At 38.4% G+C, this 17,707-nt stretch overlaps 1 pseudogene; it reads left to right on the forward strand.

Moving 5' to 3' along the window:
- The window catches only part of LOC116885432, a 112,012-nt pseudogene that overhangs the window by 39,599 nt on the left and 54,706 nt on the right, over positions 1-17,707 (forward strand).

The following is a 17,707-nucleotide window of genomic DNA, read 5'->3' on the forward strand; positions in this document are numbered from 1 at the left end:
CTAATAATATAAAGATATAACCATTTAATCCATGAAAGTAATTATGTTGCATACAAAATAATAGTCCTGGCTTGAATATTTCCTTTGACTAATATTTTTATTACTGTGATAACATACCATAACAAAAGCAAGGTAAGGAAAAGGATCTTATTTTGCCTTATACTTCCAGAGAGATTCTGGTCATCATGTTAGGTAAGACTTGACAGCAGGCAGGAAAATAAGAATGGTAGGAGCTAGAAGTTGGCTGGCTACATTATATTTTCACTCTGGAAACAAGAGATTAGACAGTAAGTAAAGTGACAATATAAAGCCCAAATGCCTGTCCCTAATGACCCAATTCCAGGAAAGTTTAACTTCTTGAAATTTCTATACACTTCATTAATAATGTTATCAACAGAGGGCAGAATATTAACATATGAAACTATTTGACATTCAAACCAGAACAGCCCTAATTATTCTTATATCTTCTGTGCAGGCTTAATTTAAAAAACTACCAGATTGTTCTGGCAATGGTTTATGCCATTGAGGAGATCAACAGAAACCCCCATATTTTACCCAATACATCTCTGGGATATGATATATATAATGTCCCATTCAATGACTGGTTTATATTGGATAGATGCATTGCATGGCTTTCTGGGCCGAAGAAGTTTATGCCTAATTACACGTGTAGGAGAGAGATGAAGTCTATTGCAGCCCTCACAGGCATATCATGGATAATATCTACCAATATAAGGACACTGCTAGAACTCTACAAATATCCACAGGTGAGATAGTGTAAAGTGAAGAAAGATAAAACCACTTAATTTTTTTCTTCTTTCTTTCATTTTTTTTATCTTTATTAACTTTGGTATTTCTTATTTACATTTCGATTGTATGAGGTTGGAGCCCAGGGTCAGTCTATGTATAGTCTTTGGGTAGTGGCTTAGTCCCTGGAAGCTCTGGTTTGTTGGCATTGTTGTTCATATGGGATCTCAAGTCCCTTCAAGCCCTTCTAGTCCTTTCCCTGATTCCTTCAACATGGTTCCCATTCTCAGTTCAGTGGTTTGCGGCTGGCATTTGCCTATGTATTTGCTGTATTCAGGGTGTGTCTCTCAGGAGAGATCTACATCCGATTCTTATTGGCCTGCACTTCTTTGCTTCATCCATCTTATCTAGTTTGGTGGTTGTATATGTATGGGCCACATGTGGGGCAGTCTCTAAATGGGTGTTCCTTTTGCCTCTGTTCTAAACTTTGCCTCTCTATTCCCTCCCAAGGGTATTCTTGTTTCCCTTTTAAAGAAGGAGTGAAGCATTCGCATTTTGGTCATCCCTCTTGAGTTTCATGTGTTCTGTGCATCTAGGGCAATTCAAGCATTTGGGCTAATAGCCACTTATCAATGAGTGCATACCATGTGTGTTTTTCTGTCATTGGGTTACCTCACTCAGGATATTTTCCAGTTCCATCCAGGCCTATGAATTTCGTGAAGTCATTGTTTTTGATAGCAGAGTAATATTCCATTGTATAGATGTACCACATTTTCTGTATCCATTCCTGTGTTGAAGGCCAGGTGGGTTCTTTCCAGCTTCTGGCTATTATAAATAAGGCTGCTATGAACATAGTGGAGCACGTGTTTTTTGTTATATGTTGGGGCATCTTTTGGGTATATGCCCAAAAGCAGTATAGCTGGGTCCTCATACCACTTTTATTTCAGTCCCTGTCCAAGGTACTAAAAGAGAATAAATGAAACATGTGCTTATGCATCTGACAAAGTTTATCATCCCAAAGCATAAGTATTTTGCGATGTGTTCAGGACAAAGAAAAGGAATAGATTGGAGTAGACGGTGATTGCAGGGAAAACTGAGTGTAAAAGTATGATGTCAGGCTTTCTATTTCTGAACAAAACATGGTCTAGAAAAGCAGCTTTGTGCCTAATGTCATTGATTCACAAACATGAGAACCTACCTTTGTATATCTAACACTCATATAAAACGAATTGAAGACAGTAAATTCTGTAACGTAAGTTCTGTTTAAGCAGGTCACAGATGAGCCAGGGTAACCAAAACAGTGAGCTATAGGTTTACTTAGAATCGTTTGCAAAAAAAAAGAAACACAAAAAAGAAAGAAAAGTAGACTAAAAGAAAAATGAAAATATTTAAAATAGTGAATAAGGACAAAGAAATCCAATATCGACCTTTAGCCTCATGTACACACATCTATAATCATGGTGCATAATTCTCATTATTTTACATGATTCTAAAAGCCTGTCATGATTGGACATGTGCTTTATGCTTCCTGCTCTTAATTCTTTTATTCTCTTTATCTTGTTTTCCTTTTAGCTGACCATTGGGTCTTTTGACCCTAACCTGAATAATCAAGAGCAGTTTCGTGATATTTATCAAATAGCATACAAGGACATGTCTCTCACCCATGGCATTGTCTCCTTGTTGAATTATTTCCACTGGAACTGGGTAGGACTGATCGTATCTGAAGGAAAAAATGGTTTTCAGATAATCTCAGAAGTCAGGGCAGAAATGGACAGAAACAAAATATGTGTAGATTTTGTGGAATTGATCAGAGTTAGTGAAGTATCTTATTTACCAAGCTACCTACTGCATCCTACACATCTTGTGAAATCAACAGTAAATGTGATCATCACCTATGGTGACAGTGATTTTCTGAGAGGATTTTTGCTTTATTCAAGAGAAATTTTTGTTACAAGGAAAGTCTGGATCATGAACTCAGACTGGGATACTATCATCCAATCACAGCATTTTATTTTAAATTCATTACATGGAAGCCTCATTTTTGCACATCACCACAAAGAAACATCTGGTTACAGAAATTTTATCCAAACACTTCATCCTTCCAAATACCCAGAAGATTTTTACCTTACAAAGTTTTGGTTCTATTTTTTTAACTGCTCATTTGCTGATGATGACTGCAATACACTGGAGAACTGTCTGCTTAATGCTTCCTTGAATGAAAAACCAGGGAGCAATTTTGACATGGTCATGACTGAGTTTGCCTATAATATATACAATGCAGTGTATGCCGTGGCCCACAGCCTTCACAAGATGCTTCTTCATGAAGTAGAAGTAAGACAAGTAAGAAAGGCAGAAGACCTGACAATTTCAGCCTGGCAGGTAATGTGTCTCTAATTGGCTTGCTCAAAACATCAAGAATGGGATTTTCTAAAAGTATGTTTATGAGGTCACATTATTTATTGTGGATCTCTAACTGTGACCTGTAACTGATAAAGAGGTAAGTAAGTCAAAACATATACAGAGGTTGACAAAAAGAACAAAGTGGCCACGGAGATAAGACTGTGTTCTAAATCCACATCAGTGTTTTGTATTGCCAGGTCAATGAATCATATATGAAAGGTACAGAAAGTAGCTTCTCTTGTGAGTCCAATAGAAAGCAGAGTTAGACCATGGAAGTAAACTGCTAATCCAGAGATGATTGAGGAAGGTAGAGTGCCTAGACACATAGAAACAAACAACATGGAGAGAGAAGTTACAGAGACCTGCTGGAGGATAAAAGCAACTGAGAGTGATATAGGTATATATTATAGGAAAAATATAGTATTATATTATATGTATAATTTAATAAAATAAGTGAAATCCTAGCTATGGAGAAGAGGATTCAGAAGAGAAGGAAGGGACTGAGGTGATTAAAGATAAAACACTTAGGCAGAAGTCTATAACTACCACAACAAGCATCAAAGTCAGTGGAGGACTACTGGGCAATAAAGGTGATTGACAATAGGGTATTGCCTTAGTCAGGGTTTCTATTCCTGCACAAAAACATCATGACCAAGCGGCATGCTGGGGAGGAAAAGGTTTCTGAAACTTATACTTCCACATTGCTGTTCATCACCAAAGGAAGACAGAAATGGAACTCAAGAAGGTCAAAAAGCAATTACTGATGCAGAGGCCATGGAGGGATGATACTTACTGGCTTGCTTCACCTCCCTTGCTCAGCTTGCTCTCTTATAGACAAAGGATCACCTACCTAGGGTCAACATCACCCAGAATGGGTTAGGCCCTCCCCTCTTGATCACTTGTTGAGAAAATGCCTCACAGCTGGGTCTCATGAAGGCATTTTCTCAACTGAAGCTCCTTTCTCTATGACAATTCCAGCTTGTGTCAAGTTGACACACAAAACCAGCCAGTACAGGTACCTAGGTATATATAATTCTACAACTCACAGTAAAGACATCAGAAGAAGTCGAGGATGGAAGTGCAGGTGCACCAGGCTAGGGTGCTCAGGCAAAGTCTATTAACCTGATTTCAACAGAAGAGAGGAGTTTCCAGAAGTGTGATGAACCATGGACATTGACTATTACTGCGCAGAATCTGACTCTCAAGGGGAAAAAATAGGAATAAAGCATCCTGAATACTGGTCAAACAGAGGAAAATTACTCTTCGATCCTAATAGGACTTATCCTCTTCTAAATTGTAAATGCATTTAGTGGAAGAGAAATGTGACTTAAATTTTCAAAACAGGAAATATTTTTCCAAATCAACAAATTAAGTCCTGATGTAAATCCCAGTACAGAAAGAAAAATATGAAAGAACAAAAGGTAAATGTCTCTTCCAAAAATGACCAATTCTATACTAACTCTAACAGTAATTCTTAACATTAATCTTTAATAAAAAAGATAAACACTAGGAGACAGAATAAGAATATAGAATCCTCTCAGGTATTCCAAAAAGTACACTGTAACATCAATAAGATAGTATTTAAACAGACTGATTAATCAGCAATGAGAATAAAATGTGAGATTTTGCGACTAAGAAATTCCAGGAACAAAATCTACAGCATTTTATCAGAATGTTAAAGAACTACTATCAGTGCTTCTCTAATTATTGTATAAAATAGAAAAGAAGTGACTATTTCAAAATTCTTTCTATGAAACCAAATTGATTAAGACTGTGTAGTAACCTGAAACTCAAACCAGATAAAGACACAACAAAAAGAAATCAGAGTCAAGTCTTCCTAACAAACTTATGTGTACAAGTTAATAAAATGAAAAAGAGAAATTCTGTAATCGTGTTATAATTTCAAAAAAATCAAATCATTTAAAAAATAAAAATATGAATGAAATTAAATTCTCAACAAAACATCTGTAAACTTAATTCATTATCACATCAAAAATATCAGTCACCATGACCAACTTGGCTTCATTCCAGATATTCAGGGATGAATCTACAAATGTAAATAAGTGAAATTGATGACATAGTAGACCCAAACATAGAAATCGCATGATCATATCAATAGATGAAGAAAAGGCCTTTGAAAAAATCCAATATAACCACATAATAAAAGTCATGGATATGATACAGATATTTGAAAAACCTTTAATCAGAATTGTACTAAGAGGAGGGAAAATCAAAAATTCCCAACTGAGATTAAGTAATGCAAAATTAACACAGTCTTCCTTTACACCAGTGATGAACATATCAAAAAAATGACAAAATAACCCCATTGACAATAACCATAAAGGAATTAAATATCTAAGAATAAATCTGGACAGGGCAACCAAACCAAGAAAGAGTTCTACCATGAAAACTTTAAGACAGTGAAGAAAGTAATTGAGTTGAAGAAGATAATAAAAAATAGAGAAACCTCCCAAAATCATGGGTTAAATAAATTGATGTTGTACATTGGTCACAGTTGAGAGAGCAATTGACATTTAAATGTAACTTGAATCAATATTACACCATCATGAAATCTCAGCATGCACAATGAAGAGCCAATATTTAGAGGGTCCTATACCAAACTGAAGAGGATTAGAGCGTCAATGCCTAGTGAGATAGATAGAGTAAGTTTTCTCCAGAGATGTACTCCGGATAGGTTATCCAAACCCAAGTAGTCAGCAATAAACAGATGTATATACAGACGAACTGCAGTGAACAGACTCAGTATGATGTGTTGGGGTGGGAGGTGAGTCATGAATTTCAAAGAAACATGTGGGCCATGGGAAGAGGGGTGAAAAGTAGAAATGATGTGAGTACAGTTTGGTTTGGTTTGATTTGATTTGGTTTGGTTCGATTTGGTATAGTTTTGTTTAGTTATGTTTGGTTTACTCATGTATGAAATTCTCTAGAAAATAATTTTTAAAATATCACTTCTTCACAGGCTTATAAAAATCTTAAAATTAATGTGAAAGAACAAAAGAGCAAGGATGAAGAACGCAATTCTAAACAAAATGAATACAACTGGAGGTATCATCATACCTACTTTAAACTCATACAACCGAGTCATAATAATACAAATAGCATACTACAAAAACAGAAACATATATGATCTGTACAATAAAATAGAATGAATTATAATAGAAAGAATAGAATACGTGGATAGGATAGAATAGGATAGGATAGGATAGGATAGGATACGATAATACAGGGCTCAAACATGAATTCACACATTTACAGTGAACTCAGATTTTAAATAATCATGCCAAATGCATGCACTGAAGAAATGACAGTATTTTCATTAAACGTTGCTGTGCAAACTGGATTTTAATATGTAGGGAATGGGGGTTGGGGATTTAGCTCAGTGGTAGAGCACTTGCCTAGCAAGCACAAGGCTCTGGGTTCGGTCCCCAGTTCCGGAAAAAAAAAAAACATGTAGGTAATGAAAATAGACCCTTATTTCTCAAATTGATCGTGGAACTCAGTATAAGTTTTGATACCTTGTAACTGCTAGAGGAAAAAACCAACAATATGGTTCAAATTGTGGACACATAAAAGCATTCTGAGATAACTCTGGAGGACAAGAAACAATAAAACAGGGAAAGTGGGATCTCATGAGAGTAAAATATACTGTACAGCCAAAGAAACTGTTAGTAAAATGCAAGTCCCCAGAAAGGGAAAATACTTTTCAAGCTTATATCTAATTAAGAATTGGGGGGAAATATATACAGAACTCAGAAAATTCATACATGAAGGAAAAGAATAATACCGTTTTAAATTTGGCTATAGAACTAATGAGAAAGCTCTCAAAATAATAAATAAACATGGCTAGTAAACACTTTTAAAAGTTTTAAACATCGTTACCCATCAAAGAAATACATTAAGAATGAAACTACATTAAGAGTTTGTCTAACCTCAGAATGGTCATCATCAAGCCACCAATGACAACAAATGTTACAGATGTGGAGAATGGCAAACCCTTATATAGTGTTGGTAGAAGTAGAAACTAGTGCAGCAACTCTGGAATCAGTCTGGAGGTTTCCCTAAAAGCTGAACTGGAACATATGAGCGTTCCCACACACACAAACTACACCATTTCTGGTCATACACCCAAAGGACTCTATATCTTAGCCCAGAAATGCTTATGCATGCATACTTACTGGTGACCTACGCACAGAAGCCAGTAAAAGAAATCAGCCTAAATGTCCATGGCCTAATGAATGAAAATGTGGTGCCTACAAACAAGGGAAGGTTATTTACATGTAAACAAAAATAAAATCACCACATTTTCAGGTAAATGGGTGAAACTTGGCAAAAAAAAATCATCCTGTAAGTAACCCAGACCCAGACAGACAAGATCTACATGGCTTCGATTCTTTAGTTATGTGTGCTTAGTTTGCAATGCCTGTAGAAGTAAAAAATTAAGAAGTAGGAAGGAGCTGTTGGTGGATATTAAGAAATAGAGGATATGAGGACACAGGAGAAAGGGGGAAATAGTAGAGGGAATTTTGGAAGTAGAAAAGCAGAAAGAAGGAAGGAAGTAAAGAGAACAGAAGATTACCATTCATGCTCCTGGCCTTCTGGGCTTCTCTCCTGTCTCATCCTACCCCCCTCTCCCTCCCCCTTCCCTCTCCCAAATCAAGAGAATGAAGGAAATATATGGATGAAAGGGGGGTGGGGGTATTGAATTACCTCTAGGAAATCTCAAAAGACCTGGGATGTGATTGGTTCCCTATGCCTCAGTGGAGATGACCTTAACCAAAATGTCCAACAGTAGAGAAATGGAACCTGAAGAGACCACATCCACTAGATATACAGGGTCCTCAGTGGAGGCATGGGGTGAACAACCTACCTGCAAATATTTGACCCAGAATTGTTCCTGTCTAAAGGAAATACTAGGAAAAAATAGAGCACAAATTGAAGGAAATGCAATCCAATGACTGCCAGAGTAGGAGCTATCCCATGGGCAGGCACCAAACCTGACACTATTACTAATGCCATGTTGTGCTTGCAGTCAGGAGCCTAGAATGGCTATCATCTGAGAGACTCTTCCAGTAGCTGATTGAGATAGATGCAAACACTTACAACCAACCATTTAACTAAGTTCAGAGAACTCTTTAGAAAAGTTAAGGGAAGGACTAAAGGAGTTCAAGGGATTGGCAACCCCATAGGAAGACCAACAGTGTCAACTAATCCAGACCCTTCAGATCTCCCAGAGACTAAGCCATCAACCAAAGAGCATACATTGTCTGACACATGGCTGCAGGCACACATGTAAGAGAAAATTTTGTCTGGCCTCAGTGGGAGAGGATGGGCCTAATCCTCTACAGACTTGATGGACCTGGGGAAGGGGAATGGCAGTGAGCAACCTATCAGAGTTAAAGGGATAGTAGAGGGGGTGAGGAACTCTTGGATTGGGTACTGGAAAAGGGGACAACTTTTGGAATGTAAATAAATAAAACAATTCTTTTTAAAAAAGGGAGAACAAGAGATAGCTAATCATAACAAAGAATGTATAAAAATACCATTGAAAACCTACTATATGTAATTTAACTTGAAATAATATTCTTTTAAAGATAGGCTAGAAACACTGTAGGGCTAGATAATTTGAATGTTTATAGAAGCCAAGAGTTACTAAACAAAAATTCTAGTAACAGGTATAAGACACCTTCATATGACTTCTTGATCAAGGAGACCTCCAAGAGTCTCCAACCAAAAATAAAAAATATAGGTTCCTGCCACTCCTTTTAGTTACATTCCAGAAATGGAGTGTAGTAACCTAGTGAATCAGGTAGCCCATACCACATCAGATGCAATTACAATTGAGCTGTAGGCATCTTTGCTGGCCAAATTTCACAGTATCAGATGCAGGCTGCTGGAGAGAAAGGGCATCAGTGATTATATTAATCTGGGCTCTCTAGAGTGACTTGTAGGATGTGTTCCAGCTAATCCAACAATGGCTGGCTATCAAGAGAAAGTCCAATTATCCTATTGTGGTTCAGTCAACAATGCTGGACGTCTCACTTGGTCTTTAGTATATGATGGAACCCAGGAGAAGTAGGCTACAATTCCACTGGAAAAAAATTGACTTGCTAAAGAGGAGAGGGTAAGCAAGCAAAAAGCATAAGCTTCCCTCTTCCATGTTCTATGTAGGATTTCAGCAGAAGACATAGACCAGATCTGGATCAAAGTTATGGATTAAATACCTGTCTTTTCTCAAGTCTGAAGATTGGAATTAAAGGCTTCTCTTCCTACATCAAATATTAGAAGTGGAACTTCCTACTTCAAATTATGCAAAACTTTCTCACAGGTGTACCCTCCATTTTAGGTATTAGTTGACTATACATGTAGTCAAATTCACAACCAAGAATATCCAACACAAGCCCACCACTTGTCAACTTGACACACAATCATAACTTATGGCTGCTTAGTTTTTAAAGAAAAACAATAACCAGGTCACAATGACACCTAAACATGACATAGCTGTCCCTCATACAACCACAAATGCACGGTGAATTTAACATAAGAGACAATGCCCCTTGAGAGACAATGTCTAGTGTCTCAAATGTAAAAATGATAACCACTTATATTCTCTTAATTGATGTTTCATTACACAATAGAGAAATTAAAGAAAAAATGACAGATATCTGTATAAACACATTCTTAACAAATATAACAGAAACCCTCACATCAATTATAATTCTCATTTCCACAACTGGTCATGTGGCCTTAGCTTCTATTTATACTTACCTTTCTTTACTACCCATGCTGTCTTTGCTCCACCCTTGGCAAGCACCTCAGCAAGTCTTGGTGCTTTTCCTGGAGCAATGACTCATACCTTCATGTCCTTTGTCGTCTTGCCTGGATTAGGCTTTCGCAGTTTCCCATTGATTTAATTCACATGACAGTGCCAGGAAACTCCCTAAAGGATTTTCTGAACTCGAGTAATAATCCTTTTTATCTCCATCGAGGAGAAACAAGCCAATTTACCCATGGTAACCTGGATCAGTCACTCCACCAAACTGATACTCCTGTTTCACCCTGCTAGAGGAGTAGGGTATTGCCATGGCAGGCCTGAGTATGCTTCTTATTCTCAGAATGTGGACTTTGTGAATTGGTATTAAAAATGCAGTTGAATGTTTTAAGCAGGGCTTAAGGAGCAAAATGGGCAGTGTTGCCAAAAGCAATGTAAATTATAATGGCCTGACTCAAGAGGTTTCAGAGGAGAATATTAGTAAATGACAGATCATTGTTGTAATATTTGTAGGAGGAAAGTGTCTGTTTTCTTCACTTGTCCAAAAAAATTGCCTGGGCTTTAGCCCTCAATTTATTTAAGAGTTCTGGATAAATGACAGATGAGATTGCAAGACAGTCTAGTACTAATTCTGTGGTGGTGCTTAGTGATCTTATGCAGATCTATAATGAAAAGAAACATGCTGAGCAAGGAAAAATACAAAAGGTTTGATTTGAAGGAGAAGAGAACACCAGGAAGTGTAATCAGGCTAAGTCCTGTCCTTATAAAGATAAAAAGATTTTAAAGAGTGATATTAAATGGGATAATGTGGTGATGGCCACATGGCAAGACTCTACCAAGCTAAGCTTCCAACTTGTGAAAAGAAATTAAAGAAAAACCTAAGAAGTGAAGGAAAACATCCAAGACAGAAATGAGATACAGATGTAATTGAACAAGAGGCCATATTCCAGACCTTGCAAGCAGCAGAACTTGACAGTTAAGACCACATATTTTTGGCTTTAGTGTCAAGGAAAGAGGAAATGAGTTATAAAATCTCCCTCTGTGACTAAGGAAACCACTGGGGCCAGGCATATGACAGGAGTATCCCTGCATGGGGCCCATAGAAACCACTGTGTAAAGCTATGAAGATAAATCCTGTATTTCATTGAAAACTCCAAGATGTTAGAGATTCCAGAGCTATGGGATACCTGCCAAGGAAAGCTGTGAACAAGGTACGGAACCATTTCAAGATAGAAAAGTGTGTTGCAGTCAACAAACCTTAAAGGAGTTACAGATCTGAGTTTGCCCAGATGCTTTCAATTCTTGCTTTGGTCCAGTATTGCCTCACAATGCTCTCTTTCCTTCCATTTGGAATGGTAATGTATATTCTGTCCCAGTATATGTCACAAGTATGTGATCTGTATTTTAAGTTAAAGGCATATAATTAAAAGGTTGCCTCCAGTCTCAGAAGAGACTTTGAACTTTGAAATTTTAAGCAATGTTGAAACTGTGGGGACTGTTTGACGTTGAATTAGTTGCACTTTGCATTATAATATGGAAACAGGCCCAACAGGCCTATGAGGGAAGGGCAGAGGTGGGATGTGGTGGTTTGTTTACGAAAGACCACCATAGGTTCATTTGCTTGAAACCTATTCACCAAGGAATGGCACTTTTGAAAGGATTGGAAGGTGTGACCTTGTTGGGGTTTGTATGGCATAGTTGGAAAAAGTGTGTTACTGAGGGTGGGCTTTGAGGCTTCAAAAGGCCTAGTCAGACCCAATGACCTTACCTTCTTCCTGCTGCCTGTGGATCCAGATATAAAACTCTCAATTCCTTCTATTAATCCATGTCTGCCTACATCTCATCATGTTTCCCACCAGCTGAAAATGGACTAAACCCCTGAAACTGTAAGAAATCCCCAATGAAATATTTTCCTTTAGAAGAGTTGTCATTGTCATATTGTCTTTTTACAACAATAGAAGATTGACTGAGACAGTGATCTTACACATTGTGAGACCTGTAAATTTTAACACCAACTTGTTAAGCAAGATGCAGTCATTTGCAAAATAGTGACACTCTTGTAATGGGGGTAAACAGACTCTAATCGCATTATATACTTAGTATATCTACTTAGCAAAGTAACCATATGTTCCCTGCTAAGGCCAATGTCCTCTCCCACCATGACTAAAAACTATGAATTTCCTCCATGGTGTGTGTTTCAAATTCATTGTAACATTCATGCTACTATCTTCCCAGTGAACCTATCTAGAGAAAAAGGTTGTTATCATAATCAAAGGGTTTGCAGCTGGGTACTATTGATGATTTTGCTTCCCCAAGAGTATCTGTGGCTTCCACCCCCAAAGGCTAGCCAAGAGGGAAAACTCTAGGCTCAGGTCTAGCTTGGAACCATTAGAAATAATATGAGTGATGGACAAGTAGAAGCAATGGTCATAGCCTGAGTTGTTTGGGCAACATCTGGATCCCCTGACAAACAGTTCCTAAGAAATTAAACTATACCCAATACTGGGATTCTTTTTCATTTTTTCCATCTTTATTAACTTGAGTATTTCTTACTTACATTTTGATTGTTATTCCCTTTCCCGGTTTCCGGGCCAACATCCCCCTAACCCCTTCTTCCCCCTTGTGTATGGATGTTCTCCTCACCATTCTCCCCCCATTACCACCCTCCCCCCCAACAATCACGTTCACTGGGGGTTCAGTCTTGGCAGGACCATGGGCTTCCCCTTCTACCGGTGCTCTTACTAGGCTATTCATTGCTGCCTATGAGGGTGGAGCCCAGGGTCACTCCATGTATAGTCTTTGTGTAATGGCTTAGTCTTTGAAGATCTGGTTGGTGGGCATTATTGTTCATACGGGGTCTCAAGCCCCTTCAAGCTCTTTCAGTCCTTTCTAAGATTCCTTCAATGGGGGTCCTGTTCTCATTTCAGTGAGTTGCTGCTGGCATTCGCCTATGTATTTGCTGTATAATGGCTATGCATCTCAGGAGAGATCTACATCTGGTTAATGTCGGAATGCACTTCTTTGCTTCATCCATCTTATTTAATTGGGTGGCTGTATATGTATGGGCCACATGTGGGGCAGGCTCTAAATGGGTGTTCCTTCTGCCTCTGTTCTAAACTTTGCCACCCTATTCCCTCCCAAGGGTATTCTCGTTCCCCTTTTAAAGATGGAGTGAAGCGTTCAAATTTTGGTCATCCTTCTTGAGTTTCATGTGTTCTGTGCATCTAGGGTAATTCAAGCATTTGGGCTAATAGCCACTTATCAATGAGTGCATACCATGTGTGTTTTTCTGTGATTGGGTTACCTCACTCAGGATGATATTTTCCAGTTCCATCCATTGAATGTCTATGAATTTCATAAGGTCATTGTTTTTGATAGCTGAGTAATATTCAATTGTGTAGATGTACCATATTTTCTGTATCCATTCCTCTGTTGAAGGGCATCTGGGTTCTTTCCAGCTTCTGGCTATTATAAATAAGGCTGCGATGAACATAGTGGAGCACATGTCTTTGTTATCTGTTGCGGCATCTTTGGGTTTATGCTCAAGAGTGGTATAGCTGGGTCCTCAGGTAGTTCAATGTCCAATTTTCTGAGGAACCTCCAGACTGATTTCCAGAATGGTTGTACCAGTCTGCAATCCCACCAGCAATGGAGGAGTGTACCTCTTTCTCCACATCCTCGCCAGCATTTGCTGTAACCTGAGTTTTTGATCTTAGCCATTCTTACTGGTGTGAGGTGAAATCTCAGGATTGTTTTGATTTGCATTTCCCTTATCACTAAAGATGTTGAACATTTCTTTAGGTGTTTCTCAGCCATTCAGCATTCCTCAGCTGTTAATTCTTTATTTAGCTCTGAACCCCATCTTTTAATAGGGTTATTTGTCTCCCTGCCATCTAACTTCTTGAGTTGTTTTTTTGTATATTTTGGATATAAGTCCTCTATCAGTTGTAGGATTGGTAAAGATCTTTTCCCAATCTGTTGGTTGCCGTTTTGTCCTAACAACAGTGTCCTTTGCCTTACAGAAGCTTTGCAGTTTTATGAGATCCCATTTGTCAATTCTTGATCTTAGAGCATAAGCCATTGTTGTTTGCTTCATAATCTTTGGCTTCTGTGAGAAAAAATATCCAATAATGCAAGATGCATCAATTCCAAATGAGTTTTTTAATTATAATTTTACTAGACAAAAAAACCAAAAGATTTCCATATGCCTTTTTCATACTTCGTTAGTCAAATTTTCACCCCATCCTCTTCCCTATTCTCCACTCCTATTCTGGGTTAAACTTTTCTACCTACAATGCTCTTCCATTCCTTAAGTGTTCTAATATGTCCTCCTCAGTACCTATTGCCTCTTCTCCTTCCCTCTCTCATAAGCCCATTCTAACTCCCTGGTTCCTATAAACATCCCAGTAAGTTTACAAATCTAACGATTCAAAGTTATCATCTACAAATGACAAGGAACACATTACCTTGGCCTTCCTGGTCCTGCATTGCTTCATTCAGTATGCTGTTTTCCAGTTATATCAATTATCCTAAAATTACCAGAATTCCAATTTCTTTTTTTTTTTTATTAACTTGAGTATTTCTTATATACATTTCGAGTGTTATTCCCTTTCTCGGTTTCCGGGCAAACATCCCTCTCCCCTCCCCTTCCCTATGGGTGTTCCTCCCAACCCTCCCCCATCACCGCCCTCCCCAAAAAAGTCTAGTTCACTGGGGTTCAGTCTTAATAGGACCCAGGGCTTCCCTTTCCACTGGTGCTCTTACTAGGATATTCATTGCTACCTATGAGGTCAGAGTCCAGGGTCAGTCCATGTATAGTCTTTAGGTAGTGGCTTAGTCCCTGGAAGCTCTGGTTGCTTGGCATTGTTGTACATATGGGGTCTCGAGCCCCTTCAAGCTCTTCCAGTTCTTTCTCTGATTCCTTCAATGGGGGTCCTATTCTCAGTTCAGTTGTTTGCTGCTGGCATTAGCCTCTGTATTTGCTGTATTCTGGCTGTGTCTCTCAGGAGCGATCTACATCCGGCTCCTGTAGGCCTGTACTTCTTTGCTTCATCCATCTTGTCTAATTGGATGGCTGCATATGTATGGGCCACATGTGGGGCAGGCTCTGAATGGGTGTTCCTTCTGTGTCTGTTTTAATCTTTGCCTCTCCTTTCCCTGCCAAGGGTATTCTTCTTCCCCTTTTAAAGAAGGAGTGAAGCATTCACATTTTGATCATCCGTCTTGAGTTTAATTTGTTCTAGGGATCTAGGGTAATTGAAGCCATTTGGGATAATAGCCACTTATCAATGAGTGCATACCATGTATGTCTTTCTGTGATTGGGTTAGCTCACTCAGGATGATATTTTCCAGTTCCAACCATTTGCCTACGAATTTCATAAACTCGTTATTTTTGATAGCTGAGTAATATTCCATTGTGTAGATGAACCACATTTTCTGTATCCATTCCTCTGTTGAAGGGCATCTGGGTTCTTTCCAGCTTCTGGCTATTATAAATAAGGCTTGATGAACATAGTGGAGCACATGTCTTTTTTATATGTTGGGGCATCTTTTGGGTATATGCCCAAGAGAGGTATAGCTGGATCCTCAGGCAGTACAATGTCCAATTTTCTGAGGAACCTCCAGACTGATTTCCAGAATGGTTGTACCAGTCTGCAATCCTACCAACAATGGAGGAGTGTTCCTCTTTCTCCACATCCTCGCCAGCAGCTGCTGTCACCTGAGTTTTTGATCTTAGCCATTCTCACTGGTGTGAGGTGAAATCTCAGGGTTGTTTTGATTTGCATTTCCCTGATGACTAAAGATGTTGAACATTTCTTTAGGTGTTTCTCAGCCATTCGGCATTCCTCAGCTGTGAATTCTTTGTTTAGCTCTGAACCCCATTTTTTAATAGGGTTATTTGTTTCCCTGCAAGGTCTAACTTCTTGAGTTCTTTGTAAATTTTGGATGTAAGCCCTCTTTCTGTTGTAGGATTGGTAAAGATCTTTTCCCAATCTGCTGCTGTTTTGTCCTAACCACAGTGTCCTTTACCTTACAGAAGCTTTGCAGTTTTATGAGATCCCATTTGTCGATTCTTGATCTTAGAGCGTAAGCCATTGGTGTTTTGTTCAGGAAATTTTTTCCAGTGCCCATGTGTTCCAGATGCTTCCCTAGTTTTTCTACTATTAGTTTGAGTGTGTCTGGTTTGATGTGGAGGTCCTTGATCCACTTGGACTTCAGCTTTGTACAGGGTGATAAACATGGATCGATCTGCATTCTTCTACATGTTGACTTCCAGTTGAACCAGCACCATTTGCTGAAAATGCTATCTTTTTTCCATTGGATGGTTTTGGCTCCTTTGTCAAAAAAATCAAGTGACCATAGGTGTGTGGGTTCATTTCTGGGTCTTCAATTCTATTCCATTGGTCTCTGTCTGTCTCTGTACCAATACCATGCAGTTTTTATCACTATTGCTCTGTAATACTGCTTGAGTTCAGGGATAGTGATTCCCCTGAAGTCCTTTTATTGTTGAGGATAGCTTTAGCTATCCTGGGTTTTTTGTTATTCCAGATGAATTTGCAAATTGTTCTGTCTAACTCTTTGAAGAATTGGGTTGGTATTTTGATGGGGATTGCATTGAATCTGTAGATTGCTTTTGGTAAAATGGCCATTTTTACTATATTAATCCTGCCAATCCATGAGCATGGGAGATTTTCCATCTTCTGAGGTCTTCTTCAATTTCTTTCTTCAGTGTCTTGAAGTTCTTATTGTACAGATCTTTTACTTGCTTGGTTAAAGTCACACCGAGGTACTTTATATTATTTGGGTCTATTATGAAGGGTGTCGTTTCTCTAATTTCTTTCTCGGCTTGTTTCTCTTTTGTATAGAGGAAGGCAACTGATTTATTTGAGTTAATTTTATACCCATCCACTTTGATGAAGGTGTTTATCAGCTTTAGTAGTTCTCTGGTGGAACTTTTGGGATCACTTAAATATACTATCATATCATCTGCAAATAGTGATATTTTGACTTCTTCTTTTCCGATCTGTATCCCCTTGACCTCCTTTTGTTGTCTGATTGCTCTGGCTAGAACTTCAAGAACTATATTGAATAAGTAGGGAGAGAGTGGGCAGCCTTGTCTAGTCCCTGATTTTAGTGGGATTGCTTCAAGTTTCTCTCCATTTAGTTTAATGTTAGCAACTGGTTTGCTGTATATGGCTTTTACTATGTTTAGGTATGGGCCTTGAATTCCTATTCTTTCCAGGACTTTTATCATGAATGGGTGTTGAATTTTGTCAAATGCTTTCTCAGCATCTAATGAAATGATCATGTGGTTTTGTTCTTTCAGTTTGTTTATATAGTGGATCACGTTGATGGTTTTCTGTATATTAAACCATCCCTGCATGCCTGGGATGAAGCCTACTTGATCATGGTGGATGATTGTTTTGATGTGCTCTTGGATTCGGTTTGCCAGAATTTTATTGAGTATTTTTGCGTCGATATTCATAAGGGAAATTGGTCTGAAGTTCTCTTTCTTTGTTGTGTCTTTGTGTGGTTTAGGTATAAGAGTAATTGTGGCTTCGTAGAAGGTATTCGGTAGTGATCCATCTGTTTCAATTTTGTGGAATAGTTTGGATAATATTGGTATGAGGTCTTCTATGAAGGTTTGATAGAATTCTGCACTAAACCCGTCTGGACCTGGGCTCTTTTTGGTTGGGAGACCTTTAATGACTGCTTCTATTTCCTTAGGAGTTATGGGGTTGTTTACCTGGTTTATCTGTTCCTGATTTA

This window comes from Rattus rattus, chromosome 16, assembly GCF_011064425.1.
Source record: "Rattus rattus isolate New Zealand chromosome 16, Rrattus_CSIRO_v1, whole genome shotgun sequence".
Taxonomy (NCBI): Eukaryota; Metazoa; Chordata; class Mammalia; order Rodentia; family Muridae; genus Rattus; species Rattus rattus.